The sequence below is a fragment of the Asparagus officinalis genome, chromosome 7, assembly GCF_001876935.1.
Source record: "Asparagus officinalis chromosome 7, Aspof.V1, whole genome shotgun sequence".
Classification (NCBI taxonomy): domain Eukaryota; kingdom Viridiplantae; phylum Streptophyta; class Magnoliopsida; order Asparagales; family Asparagaceae; genus Asparagus; species Asparagus officinalis.
In genome coordinates, this window is record NC_033800.1 from 122,933,138 (window position 1) to 122,953,368 (window position 20,231).

Genomic DNA, 20,231 nt, shown 5'->3' on the forward strand with positions numbered 1-20,231 from the left:
CCTAAACTACATTACCCAAGCAATCTTGATCTTCAATTAAGCTTGACTTGGTACACTTGCGGATGAAGCTTGAACTTGATCTTTAACTTGAATTGTATGTAGCTTCAACCCGACATTCCGCCAACCTCCTTTGGATATCATCGTTGAAGCGCAATTCCATCCATCCTCCAACTACGTTGTTTGTCTACAATACATAAGAATATACAAACACTAGACAAACAACATTAGTAGTAAATTATTTGTAAATCATCATCAAAACAAGAAGGCCAACAAAGACTACGATAGTGGATTGGATCCTGATGATGATGGGGAACAACTCTCATGTGTTGTGCGGCGTCTATTGTTGGCCCTAAAGATAGAAGATCCCTCGCAGAGGCATAACATCTTCCGCACGAGATGCACTGTGAAACAGAAGATCTGTGATGTCATCATTGATAGTGGGAGCAGTGAGAATATTGTCTCTCGACGCATGGTGGAGAAGTTAGGATTAAAGACAGAGAAGCATCCCGCCCCTTACAAGATTGGTTGGATTCGAAAGGGTAGCGACGTACAAGTCGATGAAGTGTGTCGGGTATCCTTTTTCATTGCCCGAACTTATATCGATGAGGCGTTATGTGATGTATTTGAGATGGACGCATGTCATATCTTATTAGGCAGGCCATAGCAGTTTGATGTTGATGCCACACATCGGGGAAAGGATAATGTTTATATATTTAAGAAGGATGGTCGGCGAATTGTGCTCAAGCCTCTAACTGAGAAGGTGCCTGTCAATACCAATGTGGTTGAAAAGAAGACTTTCTTGGTCGTTGACAATGAAGATTTTATGAAAGAAGTGAAGCAGTCCAACGAGGTTTATGCTCTTGTTTTGTCGGGAAAGGAGGATTCTACCACAGCCGAAATTCCACCTGGAGTTCAAACCCTCTTGCAGCAGTTTGATACAGTTATGCCTAACGATCTACCCTCTGAATTACCAATGCTTCGAGACGTGCAACATCAGATTGATTTCATCCCTGGATCTCGACTACCAAATCTGCCACACTATCGGATGAACCCGAAGGAAGGAGAGATTTTGCAGAAGCAGGTGGATGATCTCGTCCAGAAGGGTCTTATACGGCCTAGCATGAGTCCGTGTGCCGTACCAGCACTACTAGTCCCAAAGAAGAATGGAGAGTGTCGCATGTGTGTGGACAGTAGGGCTATCAACAAAATCACCGTGAAGTATCGATTTTCTATCCCACGCCTGGAAGACATGCTAGACATGTTATCTGGATCAAAATTGTTCTCAAAGATAGATCTCAAAAGTGGTTATCATCAGATTCGGATAAGGGAAGGAGATGAGTGGAAGACTGCTTTCAAGACAAAAGAAGGTCTGTACGAGTGGTTAGTCATGCCTTTTGGTCTTTCTAATGCCCCTAGCACTTTCATGCGATTGATGAATCAGGTATTAAAACCCTTTATCGGCAAGTTCATCGTAGTTTACTTTGATGATATCCTGATTTACAGCCAGAGTGAGGCTGCACATCTGGACCACTTGAGGGAGGTACTAACAGTTTTGCAGGAGAATAAGTTGTACATTAATCTGAAGAAGTGCAACTTCATGACCAGTAGCCTCGTGTTTCTAGGCTTTGTTGTTAGTGCAGAGGGTATTCATGTTGATGAAGAGAAGGTTCGTGCTATTAGAGATTGGCCTACCCCGAAGACTGTCAGCGAAGTTCGTAGTTTTCATGGCCTAGCAACATTCTATAGGAGATTTGTAAGAAATTTCAGCAGCATGGCGTCCAGTTGCCTTTTACAGTGAGAAACTCAGCGAGGCTCGGCAGAAGTGGACCACATATGAGCTGGAGTTATATGCCATAGTTCAGTCTTTGAAGCATTGGGAGCACTATTTGATCTCGAGAGAGTTTCTACTTCACACTGATCATCAGACTTTGAAGACCCTTAATAGTCAAACTACCATCAACCGTATGCATGCTCGTTGGATTGCATATCTGTAGCGTTTCACCTTTGTTTTGAAGCATAAATCCGGGCAGCAGAATAAGGTTGCAGATGCACTCAGTAGGAGAGCTGGATTGTTGGTAACTTTGAAGGCTGAAGTGATTGGGTTTGAGTACCTTAAGGAGCTGTATGCAGAGGATGAAGATTTTAAGAAGATTTGGGACGAATGTCTTCAAAATAAATCCGTCAAGGGCTTTCATATTCAGGATGGCTATCTATTTCATGGCGATCAATTGTGCATACCCCAGAGTTCACTAAGAGAGTAGATAATTCGAGACCTTCATGCTGGCGGACTAGGAGGACATTTGGGATGTGATAAAACAATTGCAGCCATTGAAGAACGATATTACTGGCCTCAGTTGAAGAAGGGAGCAGAAAAATATGTGCGGCGTTGTCCAGTTTGTCAAGTTGCTAAGGGACAGTCTCAGAATACGGGATTGTATACACCTTTACCTGTTCCTGATGCACCATGGCATGATATCTCTATGGACTTTGTGTTGGGACTGCCTCGGACCCAACGAGGCATGGATTCTGTTTTTGTTATGGTTGACAGGTTTTCGAAGATGACACACTTTATTCCGTGCAAGAAGACTGCAGATGCGAGCAACATTGCCAATCTTTTCTTTCGGGAGATAATTCGCCTTCATGGAGTGCCAAAGTCCATTACATCCGATCGAGATTCTAAGTTCTTATCTCACTTTTGGAGTTCGCCTTCATGGAGTGCCAAAGTCCATTACATCCGATCGAGATTCTAAGTTCTTATCTCACTTTTGGAGAACTTTGTGGCAGCGATTCAATACTTCTTTTAAGTTTAGTACTGTCTATCACCCTCAAACAGATGGCCAAACTGAAGTGGTCAATCGCACCCTCGGCAATCTTCTTAGATCCATCTCTGGAGATCGACCAAGACAGTGGGATCTTGCTTTGGCACATGCTGAGTTTGCTTATAACTGTATGGAGAGTCGAACTACAGGCAAGGCACCCTTTGTAATTGTGTATGGAAGGCTTCCGAATCATTATCTCCATTGCCTAAGCTTCCCGGACAGAGTGTTCCTGCAGATCATATGGTTGAAAAGATACGGGCTATCCAACAGGAAGTAAAGAAGAAGATAGAACAGTCTAATGCTAAATATAAGAATGATGCTGATCGACACAGGAGGAAGAAGGTGTTTGAAGAGGGAGACATGGTGATGGTGTTTCTGCGAAAAGAACGTTTTCCCGTGGGCACCTAGTATGGTCCATGCAAAATACTGAAGAAGATTAGCGACAACGCTTATGTGGTTGACCTTCCTACAGATTTGGGTATTTCTCCTAGTTTCAATGTTGCAGATTTGTTTGAGTATTACCCACCAGAAGAAACAGCTATTCATGCAAGTGTAAGCTCAGGGTCGAGCTCTTTTCAAGCAGGAGGGACTGATGTAGAATACTTAGCAGACACGTTTATGTCAAAGTGGGACAGTCGCAAGCCCAAATACGGACCTGGTCGAAGAAAATAACTTGTCAAAGTGGGACAGTCGCAAGCCCAAATACGGACCTGGTCGAAGAAAATAACTTGTTTCGAAGAAACGACCGTAACTTTCAAACCGTACGTCGGAATTGGAAGAAACGACCGTAACTTTCAAACCGTACGTCGGAATTGGACGAATTATATATGAAAATTGACTATCTCGACGAGACGGAGCCATCCAAACTTGAGAGATATTTGCATTTTTGTCCATTTTTACTATTTTTAGTAATATTTTAGGAGTCCGTTTTGTTTAGGAAACAAATCCGATTTGATCTCAGATTTGACCGTAGGATTTTCCTAATCATAAGGAGTGTTTTTAGGAGTTTTAATGTTTTAGGAATTCTTTATCATTTTTGGTAAGTTGAGAGTCCTTGTAGGAATTAGAGTCCTTGTTTGTAGGAGTCTTGTTTCTTTTTCTATTTAAGAAGAGTCTTGTAAGCCCTAGAGGCATAACTTTTGATTAATAAAATTTCGTTTTTCCTCAATATTTCTTCGTGGATTCGAAGCTCTTCGTGGATTCGAAGATTGTTCTTTGTGGATTCAGAGAACACCCTTGGTGGATTCCGAGGTTATCACTTCCGCGCTGCGTCACGAACTCTTAGTCATCATTTTTAGTAAAGCTCAATTGAAGCATACCAACGGATCACTGTTTGAGTCGCTGAGATATGCGTCTGAAGGTTGGTTAAGTAAACATGAGGTTTTTTGCGTAGAAGTTTACTGCTTCATTTTGCTGCCGGGTATTTTGCTCTTCCACCGTGAGAGTCCCTTATTTGCCATCTGCAGCCAATATACATTCCATTTATGGACTCAAATGAACTGTAGCCACTCAACTATAATAGATGTTGACAAAGAGGGAATTAAAAAAAAAACTTCTCTGCTATTTTGTCCACTTCGTATCCCACACTAACATGACACGATATTCCTATTTTCAATTGGAACTTGGGATCTTATTTTCAGCATTAATGAATTACCCTCATGCAACAAATGATGCCAAAGATCGTAGTTTGTGCGCGGAAAAAAAAAGGAAAGGGAAAAAAGAAAAAGAAAGAAAGAAGATAAGTCACACTTAGATATCTTATAGTTTCCCACTTGTTGCGCTTAAATACTAAGAGTTGCGTTTTAGTGTAAAAAAATACAACAAATCTTTTAAAAAATTACATGTTTGTACCTTTTGTTATGTAAAAGAGGAAATATTCTCAAGTTTCCCATGTGAGTTTTATGTGATTGGTTTAGAACATTTTTACCCCTTTAATTGTTCTTAAATTACTAAACTATCTCAACTCTTCTTAACCGAGATCAAGTCTATTCCTCTTCTTAACATAGATCTATTCTCTTCCTCTTTCTCCCATTGGCAAGAAAATCAACGAAGTCCAATTAGTCATCTACTAGAAAATTTTGCTCATGTTCATCAAGTTTGGGTCGAAACGAAAAAATGTACGATTTGTTATTGTGAGGTAATTTCTCATGATGAGCTCAAACAATGGTCCAAAAAAATTAAAATAAGAACCATGCATTAATCATTGAACCCAAATTAAGAAAAGGTCTCATCAATAAACCCTAACTCAAACAACCTTCCCAAATTTTAAACTAAAAAAACACATCAAAACCCTGAGAAAAAAACACATCAAATTTCAAATTCTATGTTTGAAATCCAATGTTGAGGAGAGATTACATGATAGAAGATCCAAATATAAGCATAATTCTACAAATTTAATGCAAAACCAGCTTCAAACTCAATTTCCAACTTGATTTAGGGCAAAATTTAATTTTGAGTTCATAGGCTTAGTAAATTTCAGGGGAAAAGTAAGAAGGGAATGATTTTTAACTATTACGTTTCGTTTGGTATGCGGGAATGGACTCAAATGAGAATGGAATGAAAGAAGAAATGAAATGAAATTAATATGAGAATGGAATAGTCATTCTCATTCTCACGTTTGGGTGTAATTTATAAAATAAAGTGGGAATAGACGTATTTTAAAATTATATATTTTATTGATTCTCATTTAAGTGGGAATGCCCATTCCTTATTATTTCATTGGAATGCTCATTCCCACATAAAGTGGGAATTGATGAGAAGTGGGAATGAACATTCCAACTTCAAAAAAGATGGTGTGTTTGGTAGGAAGGAATGAGAAGTGAGAATGACATTTCCATTCCACCCCATTCCCGCGTACCAAACGAGGCCTTAGGGATTAATTTATGAGGGGTATTTTGGTCTTTCGATAAAAAAGTTAATGGTGTTAATGGATTTAGACGGAGAAAACTTTATGGTATTTTTTGCACCAGAATACAACTTGTGGTATTTAACTGTAACAAATAGGAAATTATATGATATTGAAGTGCAATTTATATCTCGAAGGGGTGTGTGTTGTGGGTGTGGGGGGGGGGGGTGATACATATATGCTAACAAGAAAAGAAGTGTGAATATGATCTTGTTAATATGTATTTAGTGTTCTAAAGATCCTCTCTCTTCTTGATGTGAATGTTAAAAATATATCTTTTTGTTCATATCTACTTCTTCTTAACTAAAAGAGAACACTAAAGGAGAACTCAATGAATAGTAAATCACTGTTGGACCAATACAGGGATTTGCCAAATCAGCCGAAATTCTCCCCCACACCTATTTTCCAAACTTCTTGTAGGCTGTCTAAAAAAAAATAGATAGCTGATTCCCCATGAAACACCGATGATGGAAGTTACAATCTGACGACTTCCAGAAGGCTACAATTTGAAGATTTTCACATATCAAAGAGCTAAAGTAAAGATTACAAAACGACGATCTTTAGCAACGCTCTGACAGAAAGAGGTTACAAATCAACGATCTCTTCAAACCAAGACGTGGAAGTCCTCCCCGCGTACCATCGTCAAGATACAATACCAACGCAGCTTCAACCGCTGCAAACACGAATGCATCTTCTTATGTGAGATGATTGATCTTGATGGCTGCGACAACAACATGACTAATATTATATTAGCAACTATTAGAGATGCTGATGAGCAATGTAATGATATTCGACACACTGAGGAGTACATGGTTAAACCATGCAAAGAAATCTTAGTGGAGATCGTGACTTGCAGTTGATAGAGCGTTGTTGAGATGCCTCAATTGTCACAAATGGCCTGAATAAGACATTCTTTACTGGTCATTAGTGTCATCCATATATAAAGACAGAGAAGCTCGAACGCAGCTCTAACCGCCACCGAACGCAGCTCCATCGCTGTCAACGCAGCTTATCAACCGCTGCCAAACGCAGTTCATCAATCGCTGCCAACGCAGCTCCATCGCTGCCCAACGCAGCTTATCAACCGCTGCCAAACGCAGTTCATCAATCGCTGCCAACGCAGCTCCATCGCTGCCCAACGCAGCTTATCAACCGCTGCCAAACGCAGTTCATCAATCGCTGCCAACGCAGCTCCATCGCTGCCCAACGCAGCTTATCAACTGCTGCCAAACACACCTTCAAACATCGAAGAACGCAGCTCAATATCGCTGCAGAATGCACCTCCAGATGCTGCGTTCAAACACAGAATTTAGGCCAGAACGCATGTTAAAGTTCTGACCTGTTCAAACACGATCCAGGCAGTTTCGAAAACCGATCTTCACCCACGATTTGAGGAGTGGCTTACGTGGGTTGTTACACCCGATTAATGGAGTAACTAAACCCCCATTTAAGTGCGGATTATGGGGACAGTTACACCCCTAATCCCCCTATAAATATTAACAAACTCAACAGAGTTAAGGGGCGGATTTTTGATAATCAGATCGAGGGACGAGATATCATTGGAGATCAGATTTTCTGGAGAGGATCTTAGAGAGAGAGTTGGAGAATTAACTCTTTATACAGTCTGGGGAATCAACATCCATTGAGGGATCCAGACGTTAGATACTTGGCTTATTAACCGAATCATTTTCGGTTCAAACAACTCTTTTTATCAGAGTTTGTTACTCGTTCTGAATCACAAAACTCGTCAAGAGTTATCAACCAGACAAGATCGTTGTTCCAGTGAGTATAGACAGTCGGATCATCAACGAGAAGCAAACTCGATGCGAGCACTCGAGGGAGGCATCTCATCGCTACCAAGAAGAACCCAGAATTAAACAAAAGAGAGAATCCAGATCATTCTCTTCTCTTTTGTAATCAGGAATCCAATTGTAATCGAGAGTGGAGAGAGTTGTAATCATTCTTTTTCTAAGCAGTTAGAGAGAATAAAATCAAATACAGTTCTTTCATTCATTTTTCTTATTACAAATTTTACCAAACAAAAGATGGCGACTCTCCACTGGGGACTAGCTTCTCTGACGAGGAAGTGGTGGCGCAATCCGACGTTCACCTCACTGGAACAACCGTCGAAACTCTTGTTGTGGAGTTTGACCAAGCCAAGTACGAGGAGGCTCTCTCCTCTGGATCGCTTAGCCCCAAGGCTAGGCGAGATGCCTGTCAGAACTCTAAAGAGGTTTTAACTGCTGTTGAGACGCCAAAGAAAGTCCTCTCCTTTGGCCAAAGCCTCAAACTTGCTCTGCAAGCTGAAGATCCCGCACCTGTTTTTACACAGCGTGTACTGGGTTATAAGAGGCCTATGACAGAGAAAGGCCTAATCAACGCCGACGACGCTGCTGCTAAAGCTTTGAAACAAGCCAAGAAAAACGCCGTTCGAAGACGGAGAAGATCCATCCGACGAGCACATCTCCGAGAAAATCAATCCTTGATCCAACGCAAGGATTGCATTTCCGAAGCTCTGCCCAAGCATTGCGTTCATACTCCAGAACGCACACTTCGAGGTAACGAATCCAATTATGAACCTCGGGTGATTCAACTTAAACGCAACCCTCAGTGGTGCGTTGTCCAATCAAAACACATCCCTGCTAAGGGAAAACAGACGCCTCATGAGTGCGTCCAAACAAAACAAGACCTTAAGGGGTCTGTTTCATCGACTAAACGCAGGCCAAGGCCTGGTGTTTATAAATCACAACACGACCCTCGCACTTCGCTTCCCGAATACGATGTGGTCCGCCAAGTTAAAAAGGATCGAAGTGGACTCAAGATTCACGTCCACCAAGAACCAGTCTCGCCCCCTCAAAAACAAAGGGTCATATCTCCAATGAAGAGTCAATCTCAAAGCCCCGACTTGCGAGAGTTACTCCATAGAAGAAAACCAATACAACAGGCGAATCATTCCTGCCATTGTGAGAGGATTATTTCAGCAGTCCTCTCCGAGTGCCAATATCGCGCACCTGAACCCCGACAATCGGTGTTCGACAGATTAGCGGATGTCGTCAGACCTACCAAGAGACGACACCATCATAAGAAGAAAGATTCTGAAGCCGAGTATCCTTAGGTTACTATCAACATGACCGGCAGAGGGAAGATCTCGTATCCTAGTTCTGATGAATCAGAAAGGAGCCATTCCCCGACTGTTCGAGAAATTTGTGACGAGTTCGAAGGGGTGTATCGGCATACTCGGTCACGGACCGGAGCTATACGACCGGTTAATTATCAAAGGTTAGCCAAAGGGATTACGACGAGTGATGAACATTCGGCAATAGCTGAATCTCAATCTTCAAGCTCTGTTGGAGCACAAAAAGTTTCTGTTTACATGACGGGAAACCCCGAAGACATAGCCAAAAGGGTGGACGAACATCATGACATGCTCCAGGCGCAACAGGAGACACTTCTCCAATTAAAGGACATGTTGGCCTAGGTTCTGGCAGAAAAAGGCCAAAAACCTGAATCTTCCCGGAAGACAACATCAAAGGGAAAGCAAAAAGTACACGAACATTCAGATCGTGAGACTCACAACCTGGGATCCTCTTCTGAAGGTGAGAAGGAGGTGGAAAAAGAGCTATATCCTCAGTCAACCAAAGTAGATGAACTAGAAGCCCGACTTAATGCAATGGCCAACATAAGCAAACTTTTCTTTGAAGACGACACAGAGGTCTCAGTCCCGACTCTTCTCGCCTCTAAGCAGAAAAAGGGAGAATCTATCAAGACCTATGTTGAAAGATTCCGCAGCATGGCATTGCGATGCCCCTCAGGTATGACTCAATCAACCTTGGTTGAAACTTGCAGGCACAACCTGCAGACCCAGCTCCTCGCTCAGATGAGAGTAGCAGAATGTCGCTCCTGGAGACAGTTATTTTCGCAAGGGGAGCAAGCTGAAGAGATTGTCGCTCGGGTCAAAGCTGAAGAAGAACCACAACCTAAGCCGCAGCAGCAGCGCAATCAGAACAATGCCCAGCGGTCTAAGGGAAAAGAGACTTTAGCAGCCGACTACACGCAAGTACCACCGCCTACTAAGCAAGGCAAGACACCTAATCAGCAAAGAGCGCCCAAGCAGTATTCGTTCGAAGAAGAGCATGTGGACACTCTGTTCCAACTACTTCGGAAGAACAATAAATTGCAGCTCCCTGAAATCAGAAAACCAGATGAAGCAGGCAAAGTAGATGATCCCAATTACTGTCGATATCATAGGTTCTTGGGACATCCTACCCGAAAGTGTTATGTCTTCAAAGACATCTTGTAAAATTTGGTGAACGCTAACGTACTCACTCTGAAGCCGGAACAGAAGACTGTATCTACTAACCTGATTGCGGTCCAGTTCGGTGACTTCCCTCCTGTAGCTGCTGCAGATGGTGTCATTCCCGTCCATAAAGGGGAAATGCACTTGAAGAACACTGACTTACACAATCAGAAGGACAGGGGGTTGGTACCCAACACTATTCCAAAGGGAGAGATCATGTGGGTCCATCCTGACCTAATTGAAGATCAACAATGGACAAACACCTCGTTCAGGCAGAAAAGAGGCAAGGCTAAGTCATCCAACATGATTAGCTCCTCTGTTAATAAGAATAATGACCATCTCAAACCTCTCACCGACTCAGAAGAAGACAGGATCGTCCTAGCAGCATACCCAGAAGGTAACCCCGGTACTCGGTCGGGGAAAACTTATTTGAGGAATTATGACCAGAACGTTCAAGAAGCTAAAGAACAGCCCCAAGACGCTGGGGGTTCTGTGCCAAAAAAGCCGGTTGATAAAGGGAAGCAAAAAGAGCTCCGGTTCAACAAAAATCTTCACCAAGATCTTGGCGAAACAAATGTCCCTTACCAATTTAATGTGATGGCACAGTTGGCCAACATACCAGCCAGGATCACCCTTTACGAGCTCTTGAAGTTGTCCAAAGCCACCAGAGAAGCTCTGATTGAAGCCTTGAATAACACGGAGAGCTTCATTACCCAAGTTGCTCCAATTCCCGAAGCATCTGAAGATCAATCCTGTCTGCAGTGTTTACAAGCAGTCAGAAGCCTGCCCTGCATATCATTCACTCAGGAAGATATGCAAGTGAAACATAAACATGACAGACCCCTGTATTACACAGGATATATCAGGTCATCAAAAATCAGCCGCGTTCAGGTCGACCCAGGCTCGGCACTTACCATCATGCCATACAGAGTCATGCAAGTTTTAGGGATTCCCTTACACCGGTTGCATGCTACCCAAACCACCATCTTCGGATTCAATGCTAATAGCACTCGGCCTATGGGAAAGATCAAGCTCAGATGTCAAATCAGAGATCTCAGATCCGAAGTGGCTTGTTACATTATAGATGCGGACACATCCTATAATCTGTTATTAGGACGACCATGGATTCACGCAAATCGTGTTGTCCCATCTACATTGCATCAAGTCATGAAGTATGTCAACGATGAAGACGAAGTTCGAACCCTGATTGCGGAGAAATACCCCTTCAAAGGAGTGGAAAACTTCCACACCAATTCAGTCTTCTACTCAGAGTCGCAAGAGGAAGAAGACGTCGACAGTGGTAATGAGGCAGATGTCGAACCAGACCCGGAAGGGAATTGTCCATGGGACCTGAACTTTAATGTAATTGGTCCAGTCGAGAACAATAAAAATGTACCGAGTGAGGGCGAGTGGTGCATTAATAAAGATTTTATTTTGGCGTACTTGTCGGATGAATCTTTTAAAGTTGGACAAATAGAGCACGATCATAATGCAGGTGCTAGCTCGTGGCATACATTGCGTAAAGAAGCATGCCTCACATTGCCAATTAAGTCATACTTCACTTCCGATGAAGAAGTAGAAGACGCACAAAAGGCTTTCTTCGAAGTCCCGTCCAAAAAGAAAGGGCAAAAGCCAATCTGTCTCGGTAAAGTTAAACCCACACCACTCCGACGAGGAAGCTCGGAAGAAGATGATGGTGTCCCTCAATTTCATTACCATGAACCCAATGCTATACATTTGATGAAAAGAATGGGATATAACTTTAATGAAAAGCAGGGCTTAAACTTCGGGAGAGGAAGGCGAACACCAATTCGAATGTCTCTCACTCCCGAAAGAAAACCTCCGGACTACTATCAAAAAACCGGAAGAGGCGTAGGTTATGTCACGACTCCGTCATCCTCGGAAAATGAAATCAGTAACTACCTGCGTCACGATCATTCATCTGGAACATCTTCATATGAGTCTGACGTCAGTGTTGGGCCTTTCTTCAAAAGCCTAACTGTGAACATGGTTTCAACTGGTCATCTAGACGAGGACGCAGAGGGTAATGAAGAATTAATCGAATCAACCGATGACCCTTGGATTAAACGCCTCAACATCTTGTGGGATATGTGCTTTGAACAGCGTGAACCACCCACTGAAGATAAAATGATCCAGGTCAACATGGGAGATGAATCTAACCCCAAGCCTATCTTCATAGCTGAAGACCTGTCATCATCCAAAAAAGAAGATCTTATATCTCTCATCCGAGAATATATAGATGTCTTTGCTTGGAATTATGAAAACATGCCAGGGCTTGACCCAAAAGTGGCCATGCAGAAGTTAAAAAGCTCATAGACTCAGGTTTTGTTAGGGAAGAACAACACCCCGACTGGGTGGCTAATATCGTTCCAGTGCCCAAGAAAAATGGTAAGGTCCGGATATGCATCGACTTTCGCAATCTTAACGCAGCTTGTCCAAAAGATGAATTTCCTCTTCCTATCACCGACGTCATGATCGATAACACCTGTGGATATGAAAGGATGTCTTTCATGGACGGGTTTTCCGGGTACAATCAGATCAAGATGCACCCAGAAGACAAAAAGCATACCGCTTTTAGAACACCACTGGGGGTATATTGCTATACAGTGATGCCATTCGGATTGAAAAATGTGGGTGCAACTTATCAACGTGCAATGAATGTCATCTTTCACGAGCACCTACGTAAGAAGATCGAGTGCTATGTTGACGATATAGCAGTAAAAAGCCAACACAAAGGTGATCATCTCACAGACTTGAAGACAATGTTCGATATCATACGAGCACATCAATTGAAGATGAACCCGACAAAATCATTCCTCGGGGTAACAAGTGGAAAATTCCTGGGATTTATCGTTACCTCCAAGGGAATCTCTCTCGACCCGGAAAAAGTGCGTGCTATCCAAGACATGCCACCGCCTAAGAATCTCAAAGAGCTCAGGGGTTTGCAAGGGAGATTGGCCTATATTCGTAGATTTATATCAAATCTCTCAGGACGTTGTCAACCTTTTTCCAAGCTCATGAAGAAAGGAGTGTCCTTTGTCTGGGATAGAGAATGTCAAAAAGCATTCGAGGAGATTAAGGAGTACCTTACTCAACCGCCGGTTCTTGTAGCCCCAATATCAGGAAAGCCATTCCTGTTATATGTGAGAACCATGGAACATTCTCTTGGAGCTCTGTTAGCCCAGAATAATGATCAGGGTCAAGAGCAAGCCATCTATTACTTAAGCAGGACTATGATAGGAGCCGAACACCGATACAATCCAGTTGAAAAAGAATGTCTCGCTTTGGTATTCGCGGTTCAAAAGATGCGACATTACCTAGTGGGACAGACAATTAACGTCATCTCTTCGCGGTTCAAAAGATGCGACATTACCTAGTGGGACAGACAATTAACGTCATCTCTAAGGTGAATCCTTAGAGAGTTTTGATGACGAAACCATCATCTCTAAATTTCCGGCTCGCAAAGTGGGCCATTCTCTTGTCATAATATGATATGCAGTTTATGCCCCAAAAGGCAGTGAAGGGTCAAGCACTGGCAGACTTCTTAGCCGATCATCCAGTATCAGGAACGTCTAAGTTATATGAAGAATTACCTGACGAGGTCGCTGAAGCTTGCGCTACCCAAGAAGCTACGCAAGTGTGGAAGTTATTCTTCGACGGTGCATCCAGAGCAAATCCTCATGGAGCAATCACCGCAGGAGTAGGAGTAGTATTAATCTCTCCGAACGGTCACGTAATCCCAAGGGGGTTCTCCCTAATCGAACCCTGCACCAACAATGTAGCCGAGTATAATGCTCTGCTATTAGGAATGCAATTTGCCGAAGAGCTTAATGTTCAGCACCTCGAAGCTTACGGTGCCTCTCAGCTCATCGTTAATCAAGTCCGAGGGGAATACGAAGTGCGGCATGAGGATCTCATCCCGTATCATATCGCAGTGCTAAAGCAAGCTGAGAAGTTTAAAGGTTTCTTTATCGAATACATTCCACGAACTCAGAATGCTTACGCAGACGCTTTAGCCTCGCTGGCAACTTCATTAGCGTTACCTCTAGGGGCTGAAACTACAATCTCAGTTACAGGACGCGAGTCATACTGCTTCAAGATCCCTATGGAGGAAAGCTCTGATGAGACGATGACAGGGGAAGTCTTTACAACCTCGATGGAGTTTGAAGCTAGAGATTGGCGATTCCCGTATATCGACTATGCCATATACGGAATATTGCCTGATGACCCTAAGGAAGCGGCCACTATCAAACGAAAGGCCCTCCAGTTCTATTATGATGTGGTTTCTCGAACCCTATATCGTAAATCACACGACGGAGTTTTGCTTCAATGTCTCTCTCGAAAGGAAGCGAAGGAGGCCCTTAAGGAAGCTCATGACGGAATGTGCGGGGCTCATCAGCCCGGAGCTAAATTAGGAGATCGTCTTCGATGAATTGGCTATTATTGGCCAAAGATGTTTTCAGACGCAGTCGACTATGCTAAACGCTATCACGCATGCCAAATTCATGGAGATTTTATCCATCAAGCGCCAGGAAATTTACATCCTACATCTGCAACCTGGCCATTTGAGATGTGGGGCATGGATATTGTGGGACCAATTTCTCCTCCGACTTCCAAAGGACACCGGTTCATTCTGGCCGTGACCGACTATTTCTCCAAATGGGCAGAAGCAATCCCGTTGAAAGAAGTCAAGACTTCGAATGTGATCAAGTTCATTAAACATCACGTTGTCTATCGCTTTGGAGTCCCGAGACGAATAGTTCACGACAACGGGACACAATTCGTTAGCTTTGGATTTCAGAGATTCTGTGATAAATTGCGCATCCAAAGCGTCGCATCTACGGCATACTATCCGCCAGCAAATGGTCTTGCGGAAGCTTTCAACAAAACCATAGTAAAGCTTATCAAAAAGTTTGTTTCCAAAAGCCGACGTGATTGGGACGAAAGACTTGGCGAATGTTTGTGGGCCTACCGCAAAAGCCTACAACAAAAAGGTTAAGGAACGGATTTTCAAGAAGGGCGATCTGGTTTTGGTCAATCGACGACCCATGGTGATGACTCATAAAACTAAAGGGAAGTTTAACCCTAAATGGGAAGGGCCTTTTGTCGTTGATACAGTCTATTCCAACGGAGCTTACCGTCTCATCAATAAGAAAGACGACAAACTTATGATGCCAATTAATGAGAAGTTTCTTAAGAAATATTACCCGTAAGCTACAAGTCTCTTGAGTTTAGCTGGGGGTTGCTTATCAAATGTTCGTTTGAGTAAAGAAGTTCTCCTACTTTGTATGTCGTCAAGTTAACATTACACCTCTGACGATTTAAGTTATTGAGAATCATTATAATAAAAGAATTTTCCAAAGTCTTTCAGATAGCTATCAGCATAATCTGTTTGGTGAAAAAGTCCTAATTTTGACTGCGTTCAGTCCTCTTGAACGCAAGTCCTATGGCTGCGTTCAAAACAAGTCTACAGCGGCGTTTCAAGTCCCACGACTGCAAGACCTGATTGCGTTCAGTCCTCTTGAACGCAAGTCCTTTGACTGCGTTCAGTCCTCTTGAACGCAAGTCCTATGGCTGCATTCAAAACAAGTCTACAGCTGCGTTTCAAGCCCTACAGCTGCAGAACCTAACACTGCGTTCGCACCAACGAACGCACAACATGATCATTTCAACTTCCAGAAGGTACTCTACAAACTAGAAGAAATCAAGTTTTTCTAAAAGACCAGACTTATGACTATAATCCAAGTCTTGAAGTTGTGGTCAAACCTGTTTGACAAAGCCAGATGTCCTCAATGGGCCTGCGTTCAAACCATTCAGACACAAGGGAATAACTTTTCAGAAGTTCTCATACAAAAAAAAACTATATCATTTCAAGAGATATCCACAGTTCATCACAGGCAAAAGTAATAAGTGTCACGAGAGTACCAAAAAGTTATTACAGACTAAAAATTTACTTAATAAAAAAGGGGGGTTCCCGAAGGGAAAAGGATGCAAGGCGGGCTTTGGCTTGAGCTATACGTGCAGCATGCTTGGCTCGGATCTCTGCTTCAGCTCTCCCCCTTAATTCTTCAGCAGTGACAGCAGCAGCACCAGCTTCTGATCGCAAAGCCTGAAGAGCCTCCCCTATCTCAGGCTTCAAGTCAGCGCTCTGCAGTTTCTCTAAGGTTTCCACAGTACGTCTGAACAAGTAAACCTTCTTGGCGCAGTGATCAGTCCAGCCGCGATTAATACGCTCAAGCAAGTCCATCACATCAAAGAACGAATCCAGAAAATCTGAAAATAGGGCCCATCCTTGCTCAGAGATGAGGTATGCTTGCTTCACCAGGCTCTCCAGGAGCTCTGTAAGGAAGTGCACACTCTCGAAGTCTGGGGTGAATACTTTACCAGGAGGGACCATAGAAAAGGGGCGTAATCAGAGGGGCGTCCTCTTGGAGCACTCATTCTCCTTCATCGTCAGAAACGATAATAGGTTCAGCAGCAGAAGTCCCACCTGTTAACAAAGCCAGCACAAAGGAGTTCAGACCTGCGTCAAAATCAATTTGAACGCAAGGAATCTAGACTTGCATCCAAGATTAAGGGATCGACCCATTGTCTTATCATCAAACACAAAAAGTTCTGTTTTACGTTCAAAATCTAAACAGTTCTTATCAATAAACACAGGAACTTTTCCGTGTGTTCAACGGTGAGGGTTCGATTCTTCTTTGCAACAATGGACACAAGAAATTCTTTTATCATCCAAGATCAAAGAGATGAACAGTTTTCGTCAAGAAACATACAAGTTCTTTTCAAGATCGAAGAGACGAATCTTATTCGTCATCATCAACCAAAGTCCAGTCAGGGAATTTCAAGAACACCTATCACAAAGAATGCTTAAACAGAGAAGAAAACGAGGATTACCTCGATGACCAGACGCTGGAGGCGTCGACGACGGTCCGGAGGCAGATTCAGAGGCACCCTTCAACGGCGGAAGAATGTCCGCCATCTGTTCGTGAGATCTCTTGGAAGCCATGGCCAGACGACGAAATCAAATCGTGGAAGAATTAATGAGAAGAAACTCGTTTCTGAGTTCAAGGGAGAAGTCTAAGCGTTAAGGCTTCTGACAAGACTAATCAAACCCATTTTATAATAATTAATAACGGTGCAGAGTTCCAAGACTCCCTGTTGAGAAAGGCCTCTTCGTCATCATTACGGCCGCTTCAGCTTCCTGTTAGACGCGGGACAAAGCCCTACGTCCATAAAAGTCAGACCAAACGCAATGGTTCGGAGATGCGTTCCTTCAAAAATACGTAGTCCCACTCAAGGACATGAACGCAGGGGGTACCCCTAGTTCTAGAATTGGAATTCTTGGGAAATATGCTGCTTTAGCTTAAAACTTTTGTACATTTCTTATGTCAGCATTAAACCCATTATGGGTTTCATTGCTACAGAGTTTGAACTCTATTTTCCTCAAAGTTGCTCCGATCGCAACGCTTCTAACTTATCGACTCTCATCAATAGAGCGATAGGTCACCAAAGTTGCTCCAAACGCAACACTTCTACCTTATCGACTCTCGTCAATAGAGCGATAAGTCCTCAAAGTTGCTCCAAACGCAACACTTCTAGCTCGATTGTTCATTGGCACCCTCAAGGGAGTTGCCTTTGAATGGTTCAGGAAACTACCTGCCGGATGTATCCAAAGGTGGGCAGATTTAGAAAGACTCTTCCTGTCAAGATTCTTTGAAGAGGATACAAAAGTCTCCATCCATACCCTCCTCACCACTAAGCAGAAGAAGAGGGAGTCCGTCAAAGCCTTCGTCAAGAGGTTCCGAACCATGGCTCTCCGGTGTTCGACAGGTATGACACAGTCTACCTTAGTAGAGACCTGTCGACACAACCTGCAGACCAACATCCTAGCTCGAATAGGGGTTGCAGAATCGTCAATAGAGCGATAAGTCCTCAAAGTTGCTCCAATCGCAACACTTCTACCTTATCGACTCTCGTCAATAGGGCGATAGGTCCCCAAAGTTGCTCCAAACGCAACACTTCTACCTTATCGACTCTCGTCACTAGAGCGATAGGTCCCCAAAGTTGCATCAATCGCAACACCTTTCACTTGTCGAATCTTAACAATAGAGCGGCAGGACCACAAAGTGTGCCATGTTAATATTACATTCCTGGCACTTACAGGATTATTCCAGTATCTAAGGCAAAAGCATAATACAAGAGGAATAAATAGTTATTGCGATATCAAACTGGTATTTCATCGTTCCATGTCAGAACATGATATGAAAAAGAAACAATGAAAAGCCAAAAGGCAGCACTACCTTTATTCAAAAGGAAAACAAGGTGACCTAAGATGAGTGTTGTTCCTACCAAAAGAACGATACAAAAACAGGCTCATCAATTCATCAGATTAAATGAAGCTAGCTGAGACTTAATGTCAGAAAGTTTTTCTTCATGGTCGGCCCGAACCAGCATCTCGGCCCGTTTCCGAAGCTCGTCCTCACTAGACAGCATGGCAGCTACCTCCTTCTTAGCCTCTTCCAGAGCACCAGCCTTGGCACGGTAATTCACCAGGGAAGCAGCACTTTTGACGTTGAGCTCAGTGACAATAGATTCTTCTCGTTTGAATTGAGCCTTCATCCTAGTCAACTCCACTTCAGCGGCAGCGATCTTCTCTCGCAAATTCTCCAGAGAAGTATTCGAAAGTGTCAGCTCAGCTTGTTTTTGAGCGTGTAGCTGTTGCAGTTGTTCAACCTCAACCTCTTCCTCAGCTATATGACGTCGAGCGGCTTCATACTTATTGAGTTCTTCGGCTCGAATATCCTCAAAAGTAGATGCAATCTGCGCTTGGATATCAGCGCGACCCAAAGCCTCCAAGAATCTGAGTTGTCCCTCTAGACGAGAGATGGCTTCGGAACAGCGCTGAACAACGTCGATGTTACCTACGAGCTTGAGGTTGTTCAAACTGTTCGTGAGCATGGGCTTGAAGGTATCAAAAGTATCTCGTCCGGCTAGCACAACCTTAATTATTTTCTTGGTAAGCCCTCCCAAGTAGTCAAGGGAAATCTTGACAAAATCCGGTACGTCTGCGGGGCTCGAAACAGCAATAGGTGATGGTACAGAAACTTCTGAACACGCGAAGCCAAGTAAAAGACCAGCAGGTGATTTCGGTGTAGTAGCTTGGGAAGGAGTGCCAATATCCAGCTGAGATGGACTCGATTGCAAAGCCATCAGTTCCCCCATTTGAGATGACCTTGGAACGTCTACCACTTCGGTAGAGGCTAGAGAAATTGTCAGTAAAGTCGTCGGTGGAAGAGCCGTTGTGGAGGTCTCCAAACGAGGTGGCTCTGACACCTGAGCTGGTGGTGGTATAAGCTGTTGCGTCGAAGGAGGGGTGACAGTACTCGCTTCATGTATCATAGGATCTGTATGAGAAATCTATTTAAATACAGAGAAAAGATTAGCTGAGCTGAAACAGAGAGGTAGAGGAATGTAGGCCGACGCTTTGTCGGAAAAAGATGGTGGTGGAATATCCCAGTCATCGGAATCATCGCTGTCATCACCCAGGTTGTCATTGCTCCCTTCATTCCCACGCTGGTCGCCTTCATCATCTGTGGCATCTGCACCTTCGTTGTGATCCATATGTTCCTCTTCGCCTACAGGGAGAAATGCTGGCGCATCTTCGGCGACAGTAGGCTTTGCTATGATTCCAGTAGTAGGACTAGGCTGCGAGTCGCCTACAATTGGTAATAACATAGAAGTGGAAGGAGACTTGTCCGTGGCTAAGCCTTGCTTGGTAGCCTCTAGAGGTTCTGGGACATGGGATATGTCTTCTGCAACATGAGAGGCAGTGGAGGCTGTATCATGAAGCGTGTCTTCGGGAACAAACTCTGCGCCCCCTGCAAAAGATTCATCTCCACACTCTTCTTCATGTAATGAATGAGTAGAAGAATCATGGCCTCCTAAAGCAGGACCAACTGAGGGGAGACCAGGCTGAGGCGAGAGTTCCATAGCAGTCGATTCTTGGTCTTCTTCGGCACGCCAGGCTTTCTGAGCATCCGACATAAGTTTGGAAGCCGGGGGTCCGAGCGTTAACTTCCGACGGGCTCTCTTGTCATACTCTGCTTCATCGACTGACCCCAGCTTTCTTTTTCCACTGGCACTCTGACTTCGAGTCAAGACTCTTGAAGGTTCCACTTCGCGAGTA